The sequence below is a fragment of the Pseudomyrmex gracilis genome, unplaced genomic scaffold (genome assembly GCF_002006095.1).
Source record: "Pseudomyrmex gracilis isolate BER0280 unplaced genomic scaffold, ASM200609v1 scaffold_524, whole genome shotgun sequence".
Lineage (NCBI taxonomy): Eukaryota > Metazoa > Arthropoda > Insecta > Hymenoptera > Formicidae > Pseudomyrmex > Pseudomyrmex gracilis.
The window spans coordinates 44,982-67,483 of record NW_018021108.1 but is presented as its reverse complement, the minus strand read 5'-3'; the positions used below and the strand labels follow the sequence as shown (position 1 = coordinate 67,483).

General features: G+C 40.6%; 1 pseudogene; it reads right to left on the bottom strand.

Moving 5' to 3' along the window:
* Window positions 1-1,111: 1,111 nt before the first annotated feature.
* Window positions 1,112-3,004, bottom strand: LOC109860972 (annotated as a pseudogene).
* Window positions 3,005-22,502: the final 19,498 nt, after the last annotated feature.

The window sequence follows — 22,502 nt, the reverse complement described above, 5'->3', positions numbered from 1 at the left end:
AAAAAATTAGAAATAACATTGTGTGGAAAAAAATTGGGAATTGCCTAAAAGAAAAAGGGTATACGTATACTGTAAAGCAAATCGAAAATAAATGGAAAAATTTAAGGAAAAATTATATTAAAGTAAAAGATCATAACTCAAAGTCCGGAGCATCGTATAAGAAATGCAAATACTATGATGAGATGGAAGAGATATATGGAAAATCTATTGTACAGCCTGTAGCTCTTGCATCAAATTTGTCACAAAAAGTTTCATCTTTTTCACTTGATGAAGAGCAAAAATCTGATGAAGACAGTGACATAGCACCTCCTCCGAAAAAAAGTAAGATGGAAAAACATCTGCATGCATTAACAGAATATATTGAAAAAAATAAAAAAGCAAAAGAGAGAAGGCATAAAGAAAGACTGGAATATCAAAAGGAAGCTGTAGAAACTTACAAGGAAGTAATGAGCAAGTTATTGGAAAAATTGTAGTTTAAACATTTCCTTACATTTAAGCGCTTCTATTTTTTTTAATTTTTTACTTATAAAATGAAACATTCCAAAGTAACATACTAATTATTCAAATCAGATATTTTTATGTTTCTATGTTATCATATATTGTATGTTTGTATGTTATCATATATATATATCATATATTATTTGATGACCATTGTAAAGTGTTCAACAACATTTATGTACAGAATAAGCTGTCTCCTATGATAAATTCTACTTAAGCGAGTACTGTGATTTCAGACTATTAAAGTGAGTACTGTGATCAGACATTAGCAAAAAAACTAAGTATTAAAAGCTGTTTTAAAAAATGGCAATTTTATGTTGTTAAAAGTTAAGGAAAAACCAAGTTAGGATAGAGACACAAAGTTAATATATAAATGGTAAAATTAATAAATATATCAATATTTTTAGTTGACCTGATAATCAGAGCTTTAATGGTCTTTCTATATCAAATATTAGATTATTGATATGCATAATAAATAAGATATTATGTGCTAAAAAAATGTGGACAAGATAATACTAATAAACAATATAAAACAGAAAATATAATATATTTATTTTACAACCCACATATATACATACATATATAGTTTTCTACATACATTAAACTACAATCATTATATTCTTCTTTTATATAAAATATATAATGTAAAATAATTGCGCTTTGCTTCACCCTCATCATCATTATCTTCACGCTGATCTCCATCCTGCTCATTCTCTTCAAAATCTTCTATATCTTGATCATTTTCTCTACCTTCTAAAATATAATTTTCAATATCATCAATATTCTGTAAACATATATTATGAAAAACGCAGCAAGCCAAGATTATCGCTGATATTAAATCCACTCTAGACATGTCTAAATATTTCAGACGCCGAAAGCGACCTTTTAATAATGCAAAGGCACGTTCTATCGTTTGTCTAGTTCGTGATAATATATGATTAAAATTGGTTTGGACCTGTAACACAAAAATAATAATATATACAAATATATAATAACAATACGACTAATAAAATTAAAATATATAGTATTAAAAGTACTTAGTATTAATTGAAATATCCTAATATTAGTTTCTTAAAATTACAATTTACCTGTGTCAAATGACCATTATNTCTGTAAGGTGCCAAACACCATTTACGTACAGGGTACGCTTTGTCCCNTATGATAAATTCTTCATTAGGAAAAAAGAAGTGAGAATTTCTCTGGATGTTGTGCCAAATGTCAGAATTACAAAAAACTCTGAAATTATTCACAGACCCAGGATAACCAGCAAAACAATCAATNAAATGTAAATCTGCATTACATATTGCTTGTAATGTAACGGCGTATCTGCACTTTCTTGTTAAATAACACCGAGTGTTTATCTATACAACAAATATTTATTTTCATTAATCAAATAAAGCATTAGATTAAAAAGAATAATGCTTAAAAAACTTACGGATGGTGCTGGAATTTCGATATGTGTACCATCAATAGCACCAACGTGTTTAAGACCAGCTATTCGGTGAAATTTCTCTGTAACAGTATTCATGTGAATTGCAAGTGGCTATTTTATAATATCACTTGAGATTTTACAGAGAGCCTGCACAATACGTCGCACACAGTGGCTTAATGATGATTTTGCCAAATTAAATTGAAGTCCCACTGACCTGTAACAGATGTACTTTATTGTTAAATATATAAAAGTTATTATTTGCAAGTACATTATAAAATTAATTAGAGAAAAGTATATTTTTTAGGTTTGATTATTATGCTTGCAACTATCTTCTGCAATAAAAAAACTTTCAATATATACAATCATGTATATAATTCAATAAGTATNAAAACAATATAAAAACTAATTACTGCTTGAAACTGAACAATATGCAATGTGTTAATTGTTANTAACAATTTCATTATTTGAAAGTATAAAAGTATGCATCACATTTTACGTCATTTGGATNTAACTGCATATTTTAAAAGACTATGAATCTAAGATTTGTCAGATCTAAATAATTTGTCTTGTGACTCTTAAATAAGTCTNGCATACTCACCTGTAAGAATCAGGAGTTGCCAGCAACCATAAGGTAGCGAGTAATTGTACTCTTGGCGATATGAAAGGTCTTCCTATTTTATTAGNTTTCGACAATGTTAAACTCAATTTATTTTCCAATAAGTGAAAACAGTTTGGTGTCATACAAAAGTGCTCCTTAAATTGATATGTTGAAAATCTAGGTACTACATAGTCCACATAACCCTGTATGCGAACGGCTTTTTTTTCGTTTTCCTCTTAATCGAGAAATTTGCATTATGTGCAATAATTCATTCATCTCACTTTCACTTTCACTATCACTTATGTTTACAACATTTTTAAATATTTCATTATACGCGATAATACTCAACAAAACAACTTCTGTTTTGTTCCTGTTAAATTCCATTTTGTGAGGGCCTGAGCACAATAAAAAAAATATTACTAATAAGAATTAGAATTTGAAGTTAAATGTACTATACAATGATAAAAATAAAATATTTTCTCTATCGTGCTCAGGCCCTGACTCTTACTTTTTTGCGTTCCAAAACCGCTTAATTTCGTAACTTACTCTGGTTTACTCTTTACCCCCACTACCCTGGGTTCTTTAGAGTTGACGGAGTAGAATTTTGGAACGCAGCCCTGAACCTTTGTGGGTCACGTCCAGTGGTCAGTTCTCAAATTTTTGTTTTGGAACCCGAGTAAAATTCGGAAAACAGTCTGATTGGCTGAGAGCAAAAAGTCATTATTTAAGTGCGTCAGACGTATAGCAGCCGGTCTGTACCAAAAATTCGCTCCATTTACCAAAGTTTCAAGTAAAGGTAGTTTCATTGGTCGGTCAGTCTAGTAAAAAACAATCTGATTGGTCAAAAGTTTTATTGCGTTTTCTAACCCTCTGGACGCCTGCGAGTAGGATCCACTAACTCTTTCTCGAAAGTACGTTCAGGAACATGGTCAAAAGATCGAGAAACGATCTGATTGGTCAGTAGCTTTATCGCGTATTTTTGCGCTCTAAACTCGTGTAAATACCACCCAGTAAGTCTCATTCAAAAATCTCTTCAAGAACCCGGTTAGAAATCAAAAGGTGTTCTGATTGGTCAAAAGAGTCTTTCTTAAAAACACCGCCTTTAAGCTTTGCGCTTTTTAACCATAGCATATAGACTTAGAATAGATGCGAGTACAGCAAAATAAGCTTTAGGCCGCAAAACAGAATAACTCATGCCGGTAACCACTTGTCTGGGTGGGGAATGGAAAGAGAGAGAGAGAGAATAAGAAAGATAGAATAAAAAAGATAATCTGAACGGAAGAGAGAAAAAGAATGTGGGTAGAGAAAATGCAGAAAGAGATGAGGGATAAAGGAAGGGAGGTAGAAGAGGACTGGGAAGATATGAAAAAGAGAATAAAAAGAGTGGTAGGAGAAGGAGAGGTGGGTAGGGTAAGGAATAGGGGAAGGGGGTAGTAAGATAAAGAGTATAAAGAGAAAAAGAAGAGAGTAAGGAGGAATTGAGAAAGTGGAGCAAGGGGAGAGGGTGTAAGGATGAATATAAAGAAAAGAAAAGAGGACATAGAGTGATGTGTAATAGGAAAAAGGAGGAAGAGAATAGAATATCAAAAGAGGTGATTAAAAGAGCGAAAACGGTGGGGCAGGTGTGGAAAGTGGTAAATAGAGAAACAAGGAAGAGGAGGGGAGGAGGAAGGAGGATAGAGTTAGGCGAATAAGAAAGATACTGTAAGGGGCAGTTGGGGAAGGGGTGGACTGGAAAGTGGTGAGAGGTGAAAAGGGAATAAGGGGAGAAGGAGAGAAGAGTTTAAGAAGAGAAGAAGTAGTAAAGGCGATTGGAAAGTTGAAAAAAGGGGAGACAGCAGGGGGGGATGGTATACCGGCAGAAATGTGGAAGTTTGGAGGGAGAAATATGGAGGACTGGGTGTGAAATGTGTGTGGGAGAATTTGGGTAAGTGAAGGGTGGAGTGATGAATGTGTGGAGCAAGGGTATAGTGGTACCGGTGCTAAAGACAGGGGAAGGTAATAAGGTGGAGGATTACAGGGGGTGACACTAGCGGGGACGCTTTATAAGGTATATGCGGAAGTACTGGCGGAGAGGTTGAGGGAGGAGATGGAGGGGAAGAAATTGATGCCGGAGAATCAGGCGGGTTTTAAGAGGAGAAGGAGGGTTATGGATAATATATACGTGGTGAATTACTTAGTGGGCAGGAATTTGAGTAGGAAGGGGGGAAGTTAATTAGCATTGTTTCTGGATATGAGGGCAACATTCGACACGGTGGACAGGGAGTTATTGTTAAGCTCAATGAAGGAAAAGGGAGTAATAGAGGGATTAGTGAGAAGGTGTGGGAAGTTATATAAGGAGACGAGAAATAAGGTGAGAACAGGGGGGGAGTTGGGGAACAAATTTTGGACAAGTAGAGAGGTGAGGCAAGGGTGTCCGCTGAGCCCGTACCTATTCAACTTGTTGACGGCGGATATGGAGAATTGTCTGGGTAGGAATGGTTGGGGGGAAGGTAAAAATAAGGGGTAAGAGAATTTATGTTTTGGCTTATGCGGATGACGTGGTGTTGTTAGCGGAAAAAGAGGAAAGGATGAAGGGGATAATGAAAGGGTTAGAAAAATATCTGATGAGGAAGAGTTTGGAGGTAAACGTTAAGAAGATGAAAGTAATAAGATTTAGGAAAAGGGGAGAAAAGGAGAAAAAGTTGGAATAGTGGTAGAGGGGAGAGAGACTGGAGGAGGTGAGAGAGTTTAAATACTTGGGATACGTGTTCCAGAAGAATAGGGGGAGGGAAGCGCAGATAAAAAAAAGAGTAAGGAAAGGGGCGGCGATAATGGGTCAGGTGTGGGGGATTGGAAAGAGAAAGTTCAGTGGGGATAAGAGTAGGAGGTTGTGGTTGTTCGACTCTTGTCTGGTCAGTGGTAGGGTATGGGGTAGAGATCTGGAGATGGAAAGAGTAGGAGGGGATGGAGAGGGGGTGCAGATATCTCAAATATGCAGAACAGATATTTGAGATGGTTATTGGAGATAGAGCGGAGGACTCCGGGGTATATAGTAAGGAAAGAAACGCAGAGAGATTTGTTGAGGGGAAGGGCAGGGCAAAAGGCCTGGAGGTTTGAGGAGAAATTGGAAAGAGAGGACGGTAGCGAGATAGCAAGGCTGTGTTTAAAGGAAATCAGGGATAGAGAGGGAAGTGGGGAGGGGGTGTCTGAGTGAGAGAGAGATAGGATAAAGTACTATGAAGAGAGAGGAGTAAGGTTGGCGGAGTTGAAGGAAGAAGAGGAAACAGGGGAATGGAGAGCTTGAGTGCTGATAGAAAAAGAGAGGAGGACGTAGAGAGAGGAGAGGTGGAGGAGAATTGAGAGCTCGAGGTATAATAAGTGGTACGGGAGGATTAAGAAGGAAGGAGTGCCGGGGTATTTAAAAAAGTAATGGGGGAAAAGCAGGTGTCAGAAAGCGGCGAGATTTAGATTGGGAAACGAGATGAGGGAAGGAAGATACTGAGAAGGGGAGAGTAAAAGAATGTGTGGATTGGTAAAGGAGGGTTGGAGGCACGTGTGGGAGGATTGTGGGGCATGGAGGGCGGAAAGGAATTGGGAAGATATGATTGAGGTGGTCTTGGGGGAAGAGAGAAAGAGAGAAAGGTGGTTAAGGAAGCGGGGCGGAAGCTAAAAAAATATAGGAAAAGGGAAAAGAGGACAGGGCTGGGGGATGGGGAAGAGTGATCGGATAGGGAGAGGTGGGGGTTGAATGAGGGAATGGGAATGGATGTATGGAATAGTGTGACTGTGGAATTGTGTAAGTGCGAAGGAAGGATGTCTGGGAATTCATGGCTGTAGAGATGATTAGTGTTGCCTGCCGGAAGGGGGGTCCAAATAGCGTAGAGTAGGGTTGCGAGTGTGTGTGTGTTATAGCATAGATAAGTTAGTTGTAAGTTAGTTGTAAGAATAGTGTAAGATTTTTATTTGTATTTGGTTATTTGTAACTCTAAGGGGAATCAATAAAGGAATCTAATCTAATCTAAGTCAGACCAGAACCAAGCGGCAACCCGTAAGTTGCAAAAGTAATATTTAAGAAACTAAAAGAGATACAAGAAAACGGTTTGAACCATCGTCTTCAACATAAAAAACTGCAAAATACCAGTATGTTTCAAACCGTCTAACTATTCTTATTAACAACACAGCCACACAAAAAAAAAAATTTCTTTGGCCTGGGGATCANACCATGTTTATTATATGTTTTTGGGGTCGCTGAATCCGAATCCGAGGTCCATTAAACCCCATCGGGTCGGAGTTCCGCCATAACCTCAAAAAACACCATAATCTGAGCTCGAAACCCATATATAATCTTTTGATTCAAGCCACAAAAACCAATGCTATTGAAAACCCATGCTATTAAACCCCATGACCCATTAATCCCATAATCCCATAACCCTATATCCCCATAGCTCCATAAGCCTATCACGGTGATTAAAATGTCAATCATTCATGACCAAAGATTTCCTAAATTTATGGAATTAAATAAAATAATTCTATGACCTTGCATTCTCACTGTACTTATAAAATAAACATTTGTTCCTGAAACGAAGGCGAGACCGTCGGCATTAGCGTCACCCGATGTACACCGCGAGGAGGTTGCNCGATCGGATTTTGTACATCTTATAGCCCTTAAAAGGGCTGTTGTCCATAAATTTCGATATGTTGAACGATATGTTGAATGAATTAAAGTATAAATAAATAAATAAATAAGTGAATGAAATAAATAACTAAATATATCCACAGATTCGATTCCTAAAATAAAAGGGCTAGAAAATTTAATTACTAGAATAAATGAACGGAATATCTAAAGTATACATCAAATGTCAGATTCTTTTTTGTTACTATAGCGGGTTCTCTTTTCGTCGAACGATCTATGCAACGGTCTACGACTTCTGTCTCCCTTTTGTGCATCCCGCTTCAGCATCCAACAGAAATCTGCCATCATGTGATCGTCCCACCTTCCCTGATAACGAGTTTCCATCACTTTCATGTCTTGGTGGAAGCGTTCGCCCTGTTCTTCGCTAAAATCTNCAAGATTTTCTGGAAATNTATCAANATGNGAGTGCAAAAAATGTATTTTTAAATTCATCAAACAACCTAGCTTCTCAAAATTTTTAATCATTTTGGCGACGATTTGTTTATACTGGGGACTTTTCTTTTCCAAAAGATGGGGTTATGGGGTTTATCTAATTGGTTTTTGTGTTTATGGCTTGAATCAAAAGATTATATGGGTTTCGAGCTCAGATTATGGTGTTTTTTGAGGTTATGGCGGAACCCCGACCCGATAGGGTTTAATGGACCTCGGATTCGGATTCAGCGACCCAAAAAACATATAATAAACATGGTCTGATCCCCAGGCCAAAGAAATTTTTTTTTGTGTGGCTGTGCAATCGATTGTTTAAATATTTGAAATTGTCACCTTTTTATTACGTGGTTTTTTGCATCTAAGTAATAGAACGAAGCATCAGAAACTCGTTTTTAGAACTCTTACGGTTCGCGAAATATTTAAATTGTTTATTTCCACTCGTCGCCGTAATTTACAAAACAGTGGATAGAAGGCCCCTGTAAAATTAGTTTTGCCCTAGCTGTCTTAGTTCTCGAGATATCCTAAATTTACAATATAGATTGTGACGTTGAACACAGCATGTGTTAATAAACAAAGTGTTTATATTTGTCAAAAATTATCTTGACCAATTCCGGGACTTTTCGGAAACTTTTCAAATCCCCGGTGATGGCACTGCTGTTAGTATGATTATGTATAGTATAAATTAATTATTATTGCCTTATGTCTTTATTAATTAATTCTACATTATTATAATAGTTTTTATAACTGCTTACTTAATTACGTTAATTCTGCCTAAATAATTAATATTGTTATTCTGCTTTATTGTTGTAACCGCATCTATTGTATTGTATAATACTTAAACAATTAGCATTATTAGCGTTTTGTAAATTAGTTCAGTAGTCTTAAATGTACAATTAAACTTTTAATTAATATTTAGGTAATTTAGGCAAAACATTGTAAAATATTCTGTAATATTCGCGCGAAGTGTTCCCACAGCAAAGTTTGGTTGTGAGGGGCCAGGGTCACTGGCTCGGCCGAGCAAACGGCCCAAAGTAGAGATAAGGCACGCGTGGGACCGCGGACCGTTGGCGGCCGAAAGACTGTTGACCAGGAGCCAGTGACCGCTGGACCCGTGGAATCGTGCAGCGTCGGCGTATTTAGGACGCTATATAAAAGGCCGGAACGACCGGTCGACACACACAGTCTGTCTCTGAGATTCAACCCGTTCAGTTTGCTCCGCGAAAAAGTCAGTTCAGAATAATTCTTTTCAGTTAGGACTTAGAATATTTTAATTTTTTTTGTGTCGGGACTTAGAATATTTTAGGTATTCTCAGTTAGACCTTAGAATATTTTAATTAGTTTCTTTAGTTAAGACTTAGAATATTTTAATTATTTTTTCTAGTTAGGACTTAGAATATATATTTTAATTTTTTTTTATTGGGACTTAGAATATTTTAGACCTAAAATAAATTTTTGTGCGTCCACACTTAGAATAATTTTGCGTGTGCAAATCGAATTTGACTTCGAGTTTGTTTAATAGTAAGAGTACATACCAATAATAATAATAATAATTTTTCTTTTATACTTTGCACACGGGTGTAACATTTAGTTGATTTGCATCATTCTGACTACTGTTAGTTATCCCTGCTCACCCTACGTCACTTTAACTCAAAAGACGAGGAAGGTGCACACGAATGGACACTCGGTCATTTCCTGTTATTCCGTTGACGAGGAAGGTGCACACAAGTGCACACTCGTCATTTCCTGTTATTCCGTTGACGAGCAAGGTGCACACGAGTGCACACTCGCCACCTCCTGTCATTTTTAAAAACGAGGAAGGTGCACACGAGTGCATACTCGTCATCTTCTGTTATTTCGGTGACGAGGAAGATGCACACAAGTGCACACTCGTCACTTCCTGGTTTTGGGTACTACGATGAGAACGGTGCAATAAAGATTGCACGCTTATTTGTCGTATCTATTCCTAGGTTTCCCATCAGCCAGAAGCTTCGGCTCCGCAAAGGAGGCGGAGGACTCGACGTGGGGGCAGGGGGCACCAACTGAGGGCCTTTCAAAGAGCCTAGGCGCGCACCGTCTTCCGACCCCGCGGTGCTTGACATTACCCGCGCCCGTGGGACCAGTACGGAAGGACGCGCCGCGAACCCTCGCACGATAAATACAGTGGAACGCGCCGTTAACCGGGTCCCGCGAATTATTGCTAACGAAAAGTTTACGGGGTGGATTATAATCACCCGACCCACGTGGAGGTTGATTCCGATTACCCGCGGTAGGACTGTTTACTCGGCTATGGTCCCCCCGACGGATTCACGGTTCCGGGTGAACGTGAAAAAGCGACGCAAGGTGTTGTACCCCACTTGGAAATCCACTCACGAGTATCGGTCTTACCGGGCGCCGTCAACAAAGGTCCCGTGCAGAAAACAGTAACCAGCAACGTACATTCAGCACATATAGCCCCACCTATGTGCATCGGACAATCGCCACCTCCCGGTGAACCCGGCGAGTATATTGAGTTGACGGAGTCGTTTGATTTCTGGCAGAAGTACAACCTTGGCCGATGCCGGCTGGTAGCACTGACCTATCTTAGCCTGTTAGACAACAATATCTACTGTACGTGGTGTATCCACAAAACGGACGACGTCCTGATAACGATATATCGACCGGTGGAAGAGTGCAAGAAGTGCCATTTTGCTTACATCGATTTCATCGCGGAACACACCGACGATTTTCATACGCTCCAGGACCCTACGGTATACATAATTGACGGTCCTTCGATTTAATCCGGAACAGAAGACCCTATCCCAGCTCCCGGTCATATCTTCATTCTCCGCCCCGGTAAAGCTCCAGGTTTGACCAAAAAGGGAGGACGTACGTCAGGCTGAACGCCGGCGGAAGTACTCGCGGTACCGGTGGGGGTGATGAGCAGCCACTTCGACCCAGTTCATCACGGCCAACCGGCAGGGGCCACAGTGTGCAGAGGTTGCCAGCAGGTCGTCGAAGAAAACACGACGGCAACAAAATTTGCACGTGGGGGGCCGGTCAGTCTCACCACACAGGGCACACCGTCCGTGCCCGATGGGTCCGCAGAGTGGACCAAACCGGTAGTCGACAACAAGGAAGCGACGTTCATGGTGAACAGGGTGGTCACCACACAAAGTCAGCGCCCTGAGGGACGCGGAACGGCACGGCATGCAGAATTCGTTTACAACAAAGTGGCGGGCGACCGGGAAAGAGTAACAGCGGTCACACAACTAAGACCAAAAGGCCCCGGCGCCGCAGCTGGAACACAATTTCATTTTTTTAACACCTAAACGCTTCGCGTCTAACAAACGAAGACTGACAGACGATTGCAGCATCTCGCTAAGATCGAACCGAATATCTTAGACGCGCATAAGGTATCACGATTAAACTAAGAACGATTAAAGAATGCTGCGTAAAAAAAAATCAATCAACGAAGACTACTCTTGGAGTCCTACCATCGTAACCAAAGCGACACACAGTTAAAATAAATACATTCGCCTTCTACACATATTTTTTTTTCTCTTCTCTTTAGGATCCTGCTAATAAGCTATACGGCATCTTCCTTCTACTTGTCGGGAGATAAAACAAGTCCAACATACACGATAACACAGTTTCAACATAATCCTGGACTTTATTATGAAAACCAGTGAACATTGTTAAGATCGGTCAAAAAATGGAAATTAGTAATTAAGTTAGACATAGCACCGGTAGAAAAAAGAGTAAGTCAAGTTCAAAAAAGTTTACGACTCACTTGTAAAATATGCGCAGACAGCGACATTCATGACAAAAATAAAAAAAGTTGGCAAGACGTATATGAGGAAGTATTAAACAGGGAACAAACAATAGAACAAGTTTTTGATAGAGTTAAAGTAATGGTGGGGCTGTCACCGCGCAAACATAGATGGTTAGTAAACGGAATCGGTGCAATAGCAAAACAACTATTTGGCACCATGGACGCAAATGACGAAAAAATCATCACTGAACGCATTAGCTTACTAGAAAATAGACAGATAGCAGAAAAACACGCAATAGAAAACCACTTAAAGGTGTTAAACGCGACGGTAGCATACTTGGATGGGGTGGAAAGTGTAATTCAGAAAAATGAAGACGTGCTAGCAAAGTCAGTATCACAAATAATGGCATCAATAAATAAGCAAGTTCAAGGAAACTTATTAGAAGAATAGTTATTTTTAGTAACAAACATTTTGCAAGAACTAGAAGCTGACGTACAAAAAGTAGTAAAATTAATAACAGGAAATCACGACAAATTTGCACAACTAGAATTGGTTCTTGTTAAACAAATATTACAAAGTATGCGTGACACAAACAATTATTTACCACAAGAATTACGCTTTCCATTAGAAATTGACTTACAAAACTGGGATAGAATAAAAAAATATGTAACGACGGCTGTTTATTGCAAGGAGTCAAATATCTTTATAATGTTACACGCCCGTTGGTGCATACTATAGTACATAAAATATACAACGTTATACCCTTACCGGTACACGTGTACAATAACGTGTTCGCAGTAGCAAACATAAAAACCAACATGGTGGCAATAGAGAGCAATTGACAATCTTATGCATTCTTAACCAAAAATTAAATAGCGTCATGTAACAAAATTTAAAACAGTTACGTTTGTGACAATATAAAAACACTTTATAGAGTGCAGGTAAACTCACCGTGTGAAATACAGGCATACGCGCATGAATTCAGTAACTATGTAAATTGTAAAACAAACGTGGTGTCAAATCACACTATTTGGATACAGTTGAAAAATACACGCGTATGGCTGTATTTTACGTTGGACGAACAGTCGGTATCGTTTCAGTGCAAGAATCACCCTAGTAGAGTTGAAATACTGAAAAGAGTGGGTGAAGTTGCATTGTCAGATCAATGTGGGTTCTCGACTAAAGATGTTTTTGTTAATCCCAAGAAAGTAGTAGAACATACGCAAATACGTACTTACCTACCACACTTCAATATCACATTTACACAAACAACTTGAAGAAGTAAAGTTGGAAAATTTCACACATAAAACACAATTACAAAATATATGTAACCAAATACAGGAAATCAGCACAAACTTGAACAATGACTTCTAGAAACAACCATACTTTTTGTATCCCACAAGCATTAGTGGAGTACTGCTTTTAGTGGTAGTAGGCATCGTGTATGTTGTGGTCAGAAATAAGAGACCAATTTCTCAAAATCAGCGGTGTACGCAACGAGTTTCGGCGACGGTACAGCCAAGCTTAGACCGTCGCAAATGCAACGTAGGTGCGAAAGTCAAAAACCCAACATTGAGCACATAGCAACTACACTTCTGTAGTCGTAAAATTACGTTAAACAAAAAACCTCCCCTGTCAGTTTTTCTTTTTCCAACGGGGGAAGGATGTTGTAAGTCACGTGGTGTATGTCATGTATTATTAAGTAATAATAGAATATCTAAACGTGGATTTTTTAAGCTACCAGGTGTAGTTGTGGTAAAAAGGGGAACTGGAATCCGGTACGTATGTCCAGTCAGCGGTCGCGGGGCGATATGCGACCGCGCGATAAAGGACGTACGGACCAAAAGTCGCACATGCAGCCGAAAAGATGCGATGGTCTGCATTGCATTTTTCGAAAACCGACTGTCGCCTGATTTTCCTCGGCCAATCACAAAGTGATTAGCTCGAGGATAAAAGCCGGTGGCCGGTCCGATGCGACTAGAATTGTTCCGGATAATGTTGCCGCCGAAGGCTCTGCTAGACAAAGCGTCGCTCGTCCGACTTCGCGCCGCGTGTGACATTGCGGGTAAAATAATTGTACATCAACGTAGAGTAAAACAAAAATATATTTTACGCAAACACCATCTTAAAATAAAAACGGAACATAAAAACAATTAATTATATTAACATAGCTATTTTTATTTTATCAATTATAATTCTTCCCGACAGTCCCTCTCCTTGCGGCATCCAACAAATCTCACGGGATAAACAAACAGAAATGTTCTAAGTCCCGTTTTGTAACAACAAAAATATTTTATGTCCGAATAACTAGGTTCGTACTGGGAGTAATATTAGCAGACTAAGATTCTGAAACTGACTAACCCTTCTGCTGGTCGCTCCGTTTTTATACTCTACAAGAAGTGCTAATGCTGCACTGTCCTACGGGTTCGTCGTTCAACGGTCCCGCGCTTGCTCGGTTTCCGCGGTTGCAAGGCGTGCTTTATCTCTGCGCATGTCTTATCTCTCCGCAACCGTTAGCTCGCTCAGGCCAGTGCCCGTGGTCTTTATGCGCAAATTTTGCCGTAAGACAAGAATATTCAAGAACATTAAAAGAATATTAAAAGAAAGTATTAAGAAATTATTAATATAATAATAGAAAGTAATATTAGAAGAATATTATAGAGCTATCTAGCTGAAGTACTTATATCGCTATTGTTATACATATCAGCTGTAACGTTTTGCATGCGTGAACAGTGGTACACCATGCTAATAATCGTATCCACGGTATTAGTCCCTTAACTAGTGCGCTAGTACATTCTTTTTAATAACAAGTATATCGCCTGTGATGACGGTATATTACCGGCTATGATATATTCCCGGCAATGGTATATTACCGACCATGGTATATTACCGACCATGGTATATTACCGACCATGGTATAATATCGACCATGGTATATTGCCGACCATGGTATATTACCGACCATGGTATATTACCGACCGTAGTATATTACCGACCGTAGTATATTACCGACCATGGTGTTACCAACCTTGGTATATTACCGACCATGGTGTATTACCGACTATGGTATATTACCGACCATAGTATGTTACCAACCATGGTACATTACCGACCGTAATATATTAATGACCATGGTAATGTTCAAGGCTGGTAATTTACTAACTACTGTAATGATAAAGTAAAAAAAAAAAACTGGATATAATAATACTTAATGGGTACTTAATATATCTATGTCCACGGATGTAACATAAGCATCACTTACACTTAATAAGCTGGAAACTTTTATAGAAAATTAGTAAAAAGAGAAAAGTCACCGGGCATTTGTATTCGAAGTCAGAGAGGACGACAAGGGGCGGCATCACGCAAGGCGGGAACCCCAGGCAAATCACGTTGCCATCGTCATTATCCACCTCCAAGTCGGAGGAAGCGGGCGGCGGAAGTCGCAAACATAGGAAGATCATCTCCGGGGAGCCCGGAGGTGATAGTGGCGGTCCCACAGGGGTGCGGGGCGTCGCGGGACGTTTTGGATTGCAGCTCTCCTCAGAGACCGAGAACGGTCCCTCGAAACCCTCGTCGGAAGAAGTCGTTGACTCCTCGAAACTTTTGTCGGGGGATGAGTAGACAAATAGCGACATAATAAAACACTAAAGAAAGTTTTTTGTTATTAGTTAAAAAAAGGAAGACACTTATAAATTTCGCAACCAAACACTTACACTGTACACGTCACAACTAAAAATACTAAAAAATGCACCGTGTAGTAACCGAGTCGGTGGCGAACCGAGTATTGATGCTTGTTGTCATAAAGAACCATGTCCAGAAGAACAAAAGATAATCACGGGACGTCTCAAATATAAGTCCTAGACTTAAAATAAGAAACAATAAAAGGAGCTTAGGTAGGAAGAGTAACGAACTCGAAGTACGACCGACGCTCGCGGTTCCACCTGTTAAGCAACACTGTTTGCGATAAAAGTAAAGTATAGTGTATATAGGCGTAATGTATACAAAGTTTCGTTTGCAGAAAAATGTTATTAGTAAAAGTAGCAATATTTACCTTTTGCATCGCGTGGAGTGAAGCCGGGAGCCAATGCTATCTTATACAAAAGTTTCAACACAACCCCGGCATGTACTACAAAAAGTAAGGAACGATGCTCCACGTCAGCAAAAAGTGAAGATAAGTCGTAAAGTTAAACGTATCTACGATATATACACGAGTAGAACAAACGGAACGCATGTTGAAAAGTACAGAGAAAACGTGCGAGAACGTAACAATAGTTCGTAAAAAGAGAAATTTTGGAAAGGTTTCGTTGCAGAGTTACAGCTGCGCCAATTTTTGTATTTTAAGTTCAGGTAAGATGAGGCCATTGAACAATGTGATGAGACATTACTGTCATTGCTCAATGACCTAGATAAGTTGCAGAATGGCAGCAGTTCTAGGAAGAACTGCTGGTTGCCACAGGGTGCGACACATTGCCGCATTGTCCAAAATGCAACGCAGCATGTGTCGACACCGGCACCGGTAACTAGCACGGCCGTTGCTAGGACCGGTGAGCCTATTGAATCAGCGCGATCGATCTACTATAAATCGATCGCGTGGATGAAGCAGAGCAGAGACCGTAATTAGACTGCTAGCTCACTGTGTGGCTCCGCAAGCCGGAGAGTTTAACACAGTGAGAAACAGCCGTATAAGAAACAAAAAAACGTTGTAATCGGAGCAATAAAGATAAGAGTATAAGTTCGTGATTTGAACCTCATCTTTACCACCCGACTATTCTCGACATCCAACAAATTTTGGTGGCAGCGGTGGGATCTCTCATTCCGTGTGTCAAGGACGGGACTCTGCAGGAGATTCTGGTTGGATTAAGGAAAAAGACACTGGGTGAGAAAAGAAAAAAAAAGAGAACGATTGAATCCCAGTTCAAAAAAGGGTATATTTGAAAAGAAAAAAAAATATATATATATATATAAGAGTAAAAAATTCTAAGTATATGTAACCCCGATCTAGAATACTGCTCCTAAAACAAAAAAAGCAGTCGTTAAAAGAGTGTCTTGCGAATTACGAGTTCAAGAGAGAAAGAAAGACACCGCAAACTTACAGTCTCGAGTTACACGGCAACACTGACCTAACGCAAGCCAAACGACAAGCAGTGACACAAGGCGGAGATAAGGAAGCGGTCGGACTGCAGCAGCAAAACGAAAAACAAAATCTACTCCCGGGAAATTCCGGAAGCAGTAAGCGGCAAGCAGACAAGCAGTTGTGACGAAAGGGCCAGAAAGGGCACCGAGGAACCAGCTAAGGACAGCTGAAAAAGCAGCAAAGAAGATAAGGCAGTCAACGCAAGCAAAGCAGCGGTAGCGGCAAAGCAGCGGTAGCAGAGAAGCAGCGAGACAACAGACCAGCAAAGCGGCAAGGCAGCGGCAGCGGCGGCGCGAAGAAATCTGAGTCAGCAACACCACGCAAATACGACTTTTGTAAGCGGAATTAGGCCACCTACTGTAAGTCGAATAAATTTTGTACAAGCGAGCAAAAACATATGTTCGGTACCTGGCGGTTGCAACAACGCGGCGTACAATCCGAGCGAGTAGCGCGGTCTTTACGAAGTCTAATACCAGTACGGGAACCGAGAACCGCACCGGCGGCGCTTTATCAAGAAGCAGAAATAAATAGACAGGATAGGAATTTGAGTCCGAATGTAATTGTAGAAAGAGAATTTCCGTTTGATTTAGACGGTAGTATAGCCGGTCATTTACAAAGTGTAATAAATCGCGTTAGAGTTGAGAACAGTGGAACCTCGGGCAGTGATACTCAGAGGTTTTCTTTAATTTCATACGAGAGCGAGTTGTTTTACACAAGACAGCGGGCCGAAATGAATAACAAAAATATGGAACAAGAATTTGAGGATCAAAATATAAACCGGGCTCGCGAAGAAGTGAAACGCGAAATTTTCCGAATGCGAAACGAGTTAACTGCGGGCGGCACCGCGGGGCGCGGGGCCGCAAGAACAAGTGAGCAAGGTTACAACCCCGTTGACGCAATGCTACAGCAGGTAGTGCAGTCATTAGAAATGATAAGGTCGCGAATAGACGCGGTGGACCGACGGGTGACGGAACTCCGCGAGACGCACGGGCGTGGGACGGATGTGTCGATGACGCAACGCGTGTACAGACGTCCGAGCGAACAGCTAGACGTAACGTACGGACAAACAGCTGACGACGTAAGAAATCGCGCCGTGTTGTATAATGGAAGTCTAAAGTTAAAAGACGTGGTCAGAATGATACGTTTACTGGGAAATCATCCAAGCACGTTCAAGAATGTTTGAATGCATGGGAGTACGCAGAGGGAATGGTCAACCCTGCGGAGAAACCCGCTCGTTTGCAAGCAGTATTGCGAACCAAGCTGAGAGGGCAAGCATTGATTGACTTTGAAACAAAGGATATTCGCGATTTTGGACAGTTAAAAGCAGAAATAGAAGCTACGTATTTTGCAAAGCGAAGCACTACACAATTACAAATAGAATTTAACACATTGCGACAAAAGAATAATGAAAGCGCACAGGTTTACGGTCAAAGAGTAAATCAAACGGCCATGGAGTTGTACGAATCTATGGTGGAAAGCAAAGGGCACACCATGGAAGAGAAACGTACTATTATGAATACTATTAAAGGACAAGCGTTGCAACAGTTCCAAATAGGTTTAAGAAGTGACGTCAGGTTGATAATAAGGTCACGCAACTATGGAACGTTGCAAGAGGCAATAAACGCAGCAAGCTCTGAGGAAAAAGTGGCGGTACCACAAAGCAGCCACGGTGGAAATTTTGCAGTAAAGCAAAAAATGGCAAAAAGTTAAGAAAAAAACGCATGCTACAAATGCGGAAAGATCGGGCACTACAGAAGGAAGTGTCGGTCCAGCAGAACAGCGTTGCCTAAACCAAGCAGTGGCAAAGTAAATGCTGTGGACAAAACGTGCAGTTAGTGCAAAAAAGCAGGGCATATCAAGGAAAATTGCTGGTCACTGAACGGCAAGAAAAATAAAAAGGGAGCTGCAAAAACCGTATGTGCGGCAAAAGACAAGAAAAAGAAAAGCCGAAGTGACAGTAGCGAATCGTCCAGTAGTGACGAAGAAGAAAAAGATAAAAGAAAAAGAAGATCTGTGTTAGTGGCCGAACTTCAAACAATAGAAATATATGCAGTACAAGCAGAATTAGACTTGGTAATAGTGCCGATAAAAGAAGCAAAAAGAGGCCAGGTAAACATGGTGTATGACACTTGAGCTACAGTGACACTAGTTAAGAAAAAATATTTAAAAGAGAAAACACCAGCGGAAAAAACGCGATTGAAACTAACCGGAGTAACGCGGCATAAGGCAAGCGTGATCGGCACGGTGAGAGCTAGTATACAGCTGGGAGATAAAGAAATCAAGCATACGGTATATGTAGTAAGAGACTTCCCTGTTAAATACCCAGGCATATTAGACAACGACTTTTTAAAAAAGTACAATGCAGTGCATAATTATAACAAGAGAAGGCTTATGATAGGGAAAAATTCCATGGCATTGCATCCGTATCAAAGTGCATTACAGCCGAGAAGCAAAATGATAGGGCGAGCTAGGACAAACTACATTCAAGCAGGAATCGTAGAAGTAAGTAAAAAGCAATCTGAAGAATTTGTAGGGCATTTTTCAGTACGGTCAGAAAAGTGTTTTCGCCCTGAAGGTCCAGTGAGTGTTACAAAAAAGTAGCAAGAATCAAAACTCTGCGCGTGAAAATGGAGAAACTGGCAAAACAAAGTAAAGTAGAAAATAAAATAAGAAATAAAAGCGCAGTAAAGGCGGAAGAAATACGTCTCAAGAGAATTAAGAAGGTGTCACACAAGCAACATTCAAAAGAACACGAATGTTATGCAAGGATACCGACTAATTTAGAAAATTACGCGCAAGAATTAAAAGAAAGATTGCGGGCGACAAATCGAGTAGCGCGGGAAAAGCTCGAAGAAAAGAAGAAAAAAGCGAAACGTTATTATGATAAAAAAACAAAGCAAGCAGCGTTTAGCGTAGGAGAAAAGGTCTTACTTTATGACGAGACACTGAGAAGAGGCAGGTCTAAGAAATTAGAATCAAAGTGGATAGGACCTTATGTGATAATTGCGAAAACGTCAGACGTGACGTATGCAATCAAAGCAGGACGGCGCACGCAGAGTGTGCACGTGAATAGGCTAAAAGCCTTTATAGAAAATTAGAAGTAAGAAGAACTTACCGGGTTGCCTCACTCATCATCCGACAGAATAATGAGGGGGTGGACGACGGGCGGCGGGGGCCTCAAGCAGACGACGTCGTCGTTTGAATCGCCTGGATCGACCTCCGGGTCGGGGGAGGCAGACGGCGGAGGCCGCGAGCATAAGAACACAACCTCCGGAGAACCCGCTGGTGATGGCGGCGGGCCCTCAAGAATGCGGGGCGACGCGGGGCGCGAAGGGATGGAACCTTCAGACAAGTCCTCGGAACTGAGGGAAGGAGACTCCGCGCCGTCGCGGGAAGACGACTCCTCCGCGCTAACGTCGGTACACGAGGAATATATAAACGTAGACATTCTGTAAGCACTAAAAGCAAAGTGTTGTTAAAAAAAAAAAGAAGACACACTCGTAAGTTCTGAAACCGAACACTTACACTTGTTTGTCACAAAACACAAAAAAAACACCGTTGTTTTCAGGTCGGTAACAAACGTAGTACTGGTGCTCGTTGACGTGAAGAGCCATGGTCCAAAGTGCAAAAGACAGCAGGGCGTCTCAAATGTAAGTCCTAGAATTAATATAAGCGATAATAAAAAGAGCTCTGTCATCTTAGATGACAGAGTAACGAACTCGGAGTATGACCGACGCTCGCGGTTCTACCTGTTAGGCGACACCGTTCGCGATAAAAATAAAGTATAATGTATAAAGGCGTATTGAATAAAACATTTTGCTTGCAAGAAAATGTTAATAAAAGTAGTAACAGTACCCACCTTTTGCGTCGCGCGGAGTGAAGCCGGAGACCAAGGATACCACGTACAAAAGTTTCAACACAATCCCGGCGTGTACTACGAAAAATACGGGACAATGCTCCACGCTAGCGAAAAGTGGAGACTAGTTGTAAGATTGGAAGTATCAACGGTATACACAAGAACGGAACGAACGGAACGTATGTTAGACTATACAAATAAGGCGTGCGAAAATGCGACGATAACGCGCAGGAATAGAGAACTGTGCGAGTGGTTTGTCGCGGAGTTACGACAAAGATTGCAAAAAGTGGAAAAAATAGTAAAACGCGTTAAAACTATAGTGGAAACACAAAAACGTCGTCGAAGGGGGTTGGTTAAGGCAGTAGGTTTCGTCGCGAAAATTCTATTCGGTACAATGAATGCCGAGGACGAGAAGCGAGTTTCGGAACAAGTAGAGTTGTTAAACAAGAAACAGGCTGTCTTGCAGCACGTGGTTAAAAATCAGCTGCAAATGATAAACGCGACTATTGCTCACGTAGAAAACATTGAAGAGGTCGTAGAGAGAAACGAAAACAAGGTAAAACACGCGATAGTTAAAATAACACAAAAGGTAGACAGTTACGCGCAGCAAGCCGAACTTAGCGAATATTTTATGGAATTAGGCAGCATGATTACGGAACTCGAGTTCGATGTGGAAAGTAGCATGGGTTACGTCACGGACGTACAAGCAAAGTTTGCGCAATTAGAGATGGTACCCGTTGAACTAATAATAAAAGGCCTTCAGGACGCGAATAATTGGTCTGCCCACGGATTACATTTTTCATTCGTCATAACACTGGAAGAGTGGTCTACAATAAAAGAATACGTTACGGTTAGCGTGTATTGTAAGAACGCGAATGTGTGTACCGTCGTCAAGTTTCCACTAGTAGCTCCGGTAGAATACGACTTGTTGAGGGTAGTGCCCTTGCCGGTGCACGACCACGATAATGTTTTTAAGGTTGCACAAGTAAAGTTCGAGATAGTTGAAGTAGATTAAAATAAACAAACATACTCCGTTGTAAAATTGCGTCAGCTAAAGAAATGTAAAAACGTTGGAGATAATTATGTCTGCGATAATATAGAATCGGTGTACAAGGTACACGCGGACGCACCATGCGAGTTGCAGGCATATGTTAGTACATCAGGGGAATTTTCCAATTGTAAAGAGGAAACTGTGATTTCGAACTACACGATATGAATAAGGCTAAAAAAAGCGCGTGTATGGCTGTACTCAACCCCGAAAAGCGAGTCGGTGGTAATATCGTGCGAAAACCGAAGAGAAGCAACGGAAACTGTAAACAGAGTCGGAAAGATAAAGTTGTCGGAAAAGTGTAAGTTGGTGACGTCAACTGTAACGATTCGCACCAACAAGGTGATGGACGGTGAACAAAGTAACACGTATTTGCCACGATTCAATCTTTCGATGCTAAAAGCAAAAGAACGAACGGTTGGTGAGGAGCCGGTGGTGTTAGAAAGCATAACACAGAATAAAACACAAATTGAGAAAATAAAGTCAGAGGTAACGGAATTAACGGACGAAATAAACGAGAGTTCGTTTTTTGAAAATCCGCATCTTATCTATCCGACTACGTCAGGTGTAACGATAAGAATGATAATTATTGTACTGGTTATATATAAAGTCGTAAGAAATAAAGAAAAAGCGGAATTGGCACGCGTTGCCGTGAAATCGCGTAGCTCGGAACAGCGCGCAAAACGTCGAAACCGTCGCGCTGTAAGTATGCCGCGTAGGATAGTATGTAAGATATAAAGGTAGTGTAAGTAACATGCAAAAATTGCACACAAGTAGGTAAAAAATTGTGACGGAAAATGTTACAGACATTTCCCTTTTTCCCGGAAGGGGGAAATGTTGTGCGCCAATTTTTGTATTTTAAGTTAAGAAAGTCCTGGAGCGAGAAGCGAAATCAGCGCTGGGGTCTCTGCCCGGAAAGTGGCGCCTTCAAGTGGTTGAGTTAATCTGTCCTTGTTTTAAAGTGAGACGGGCTAATCGCGCTGTCTATCGCGTTACCGGTCTTTCGTCGCACAGCTCGAGCCGGTCAGCACCGAGAGTACCGAAGTGGTGGGGATACGCACACAAGCGAGAACCGCCGTC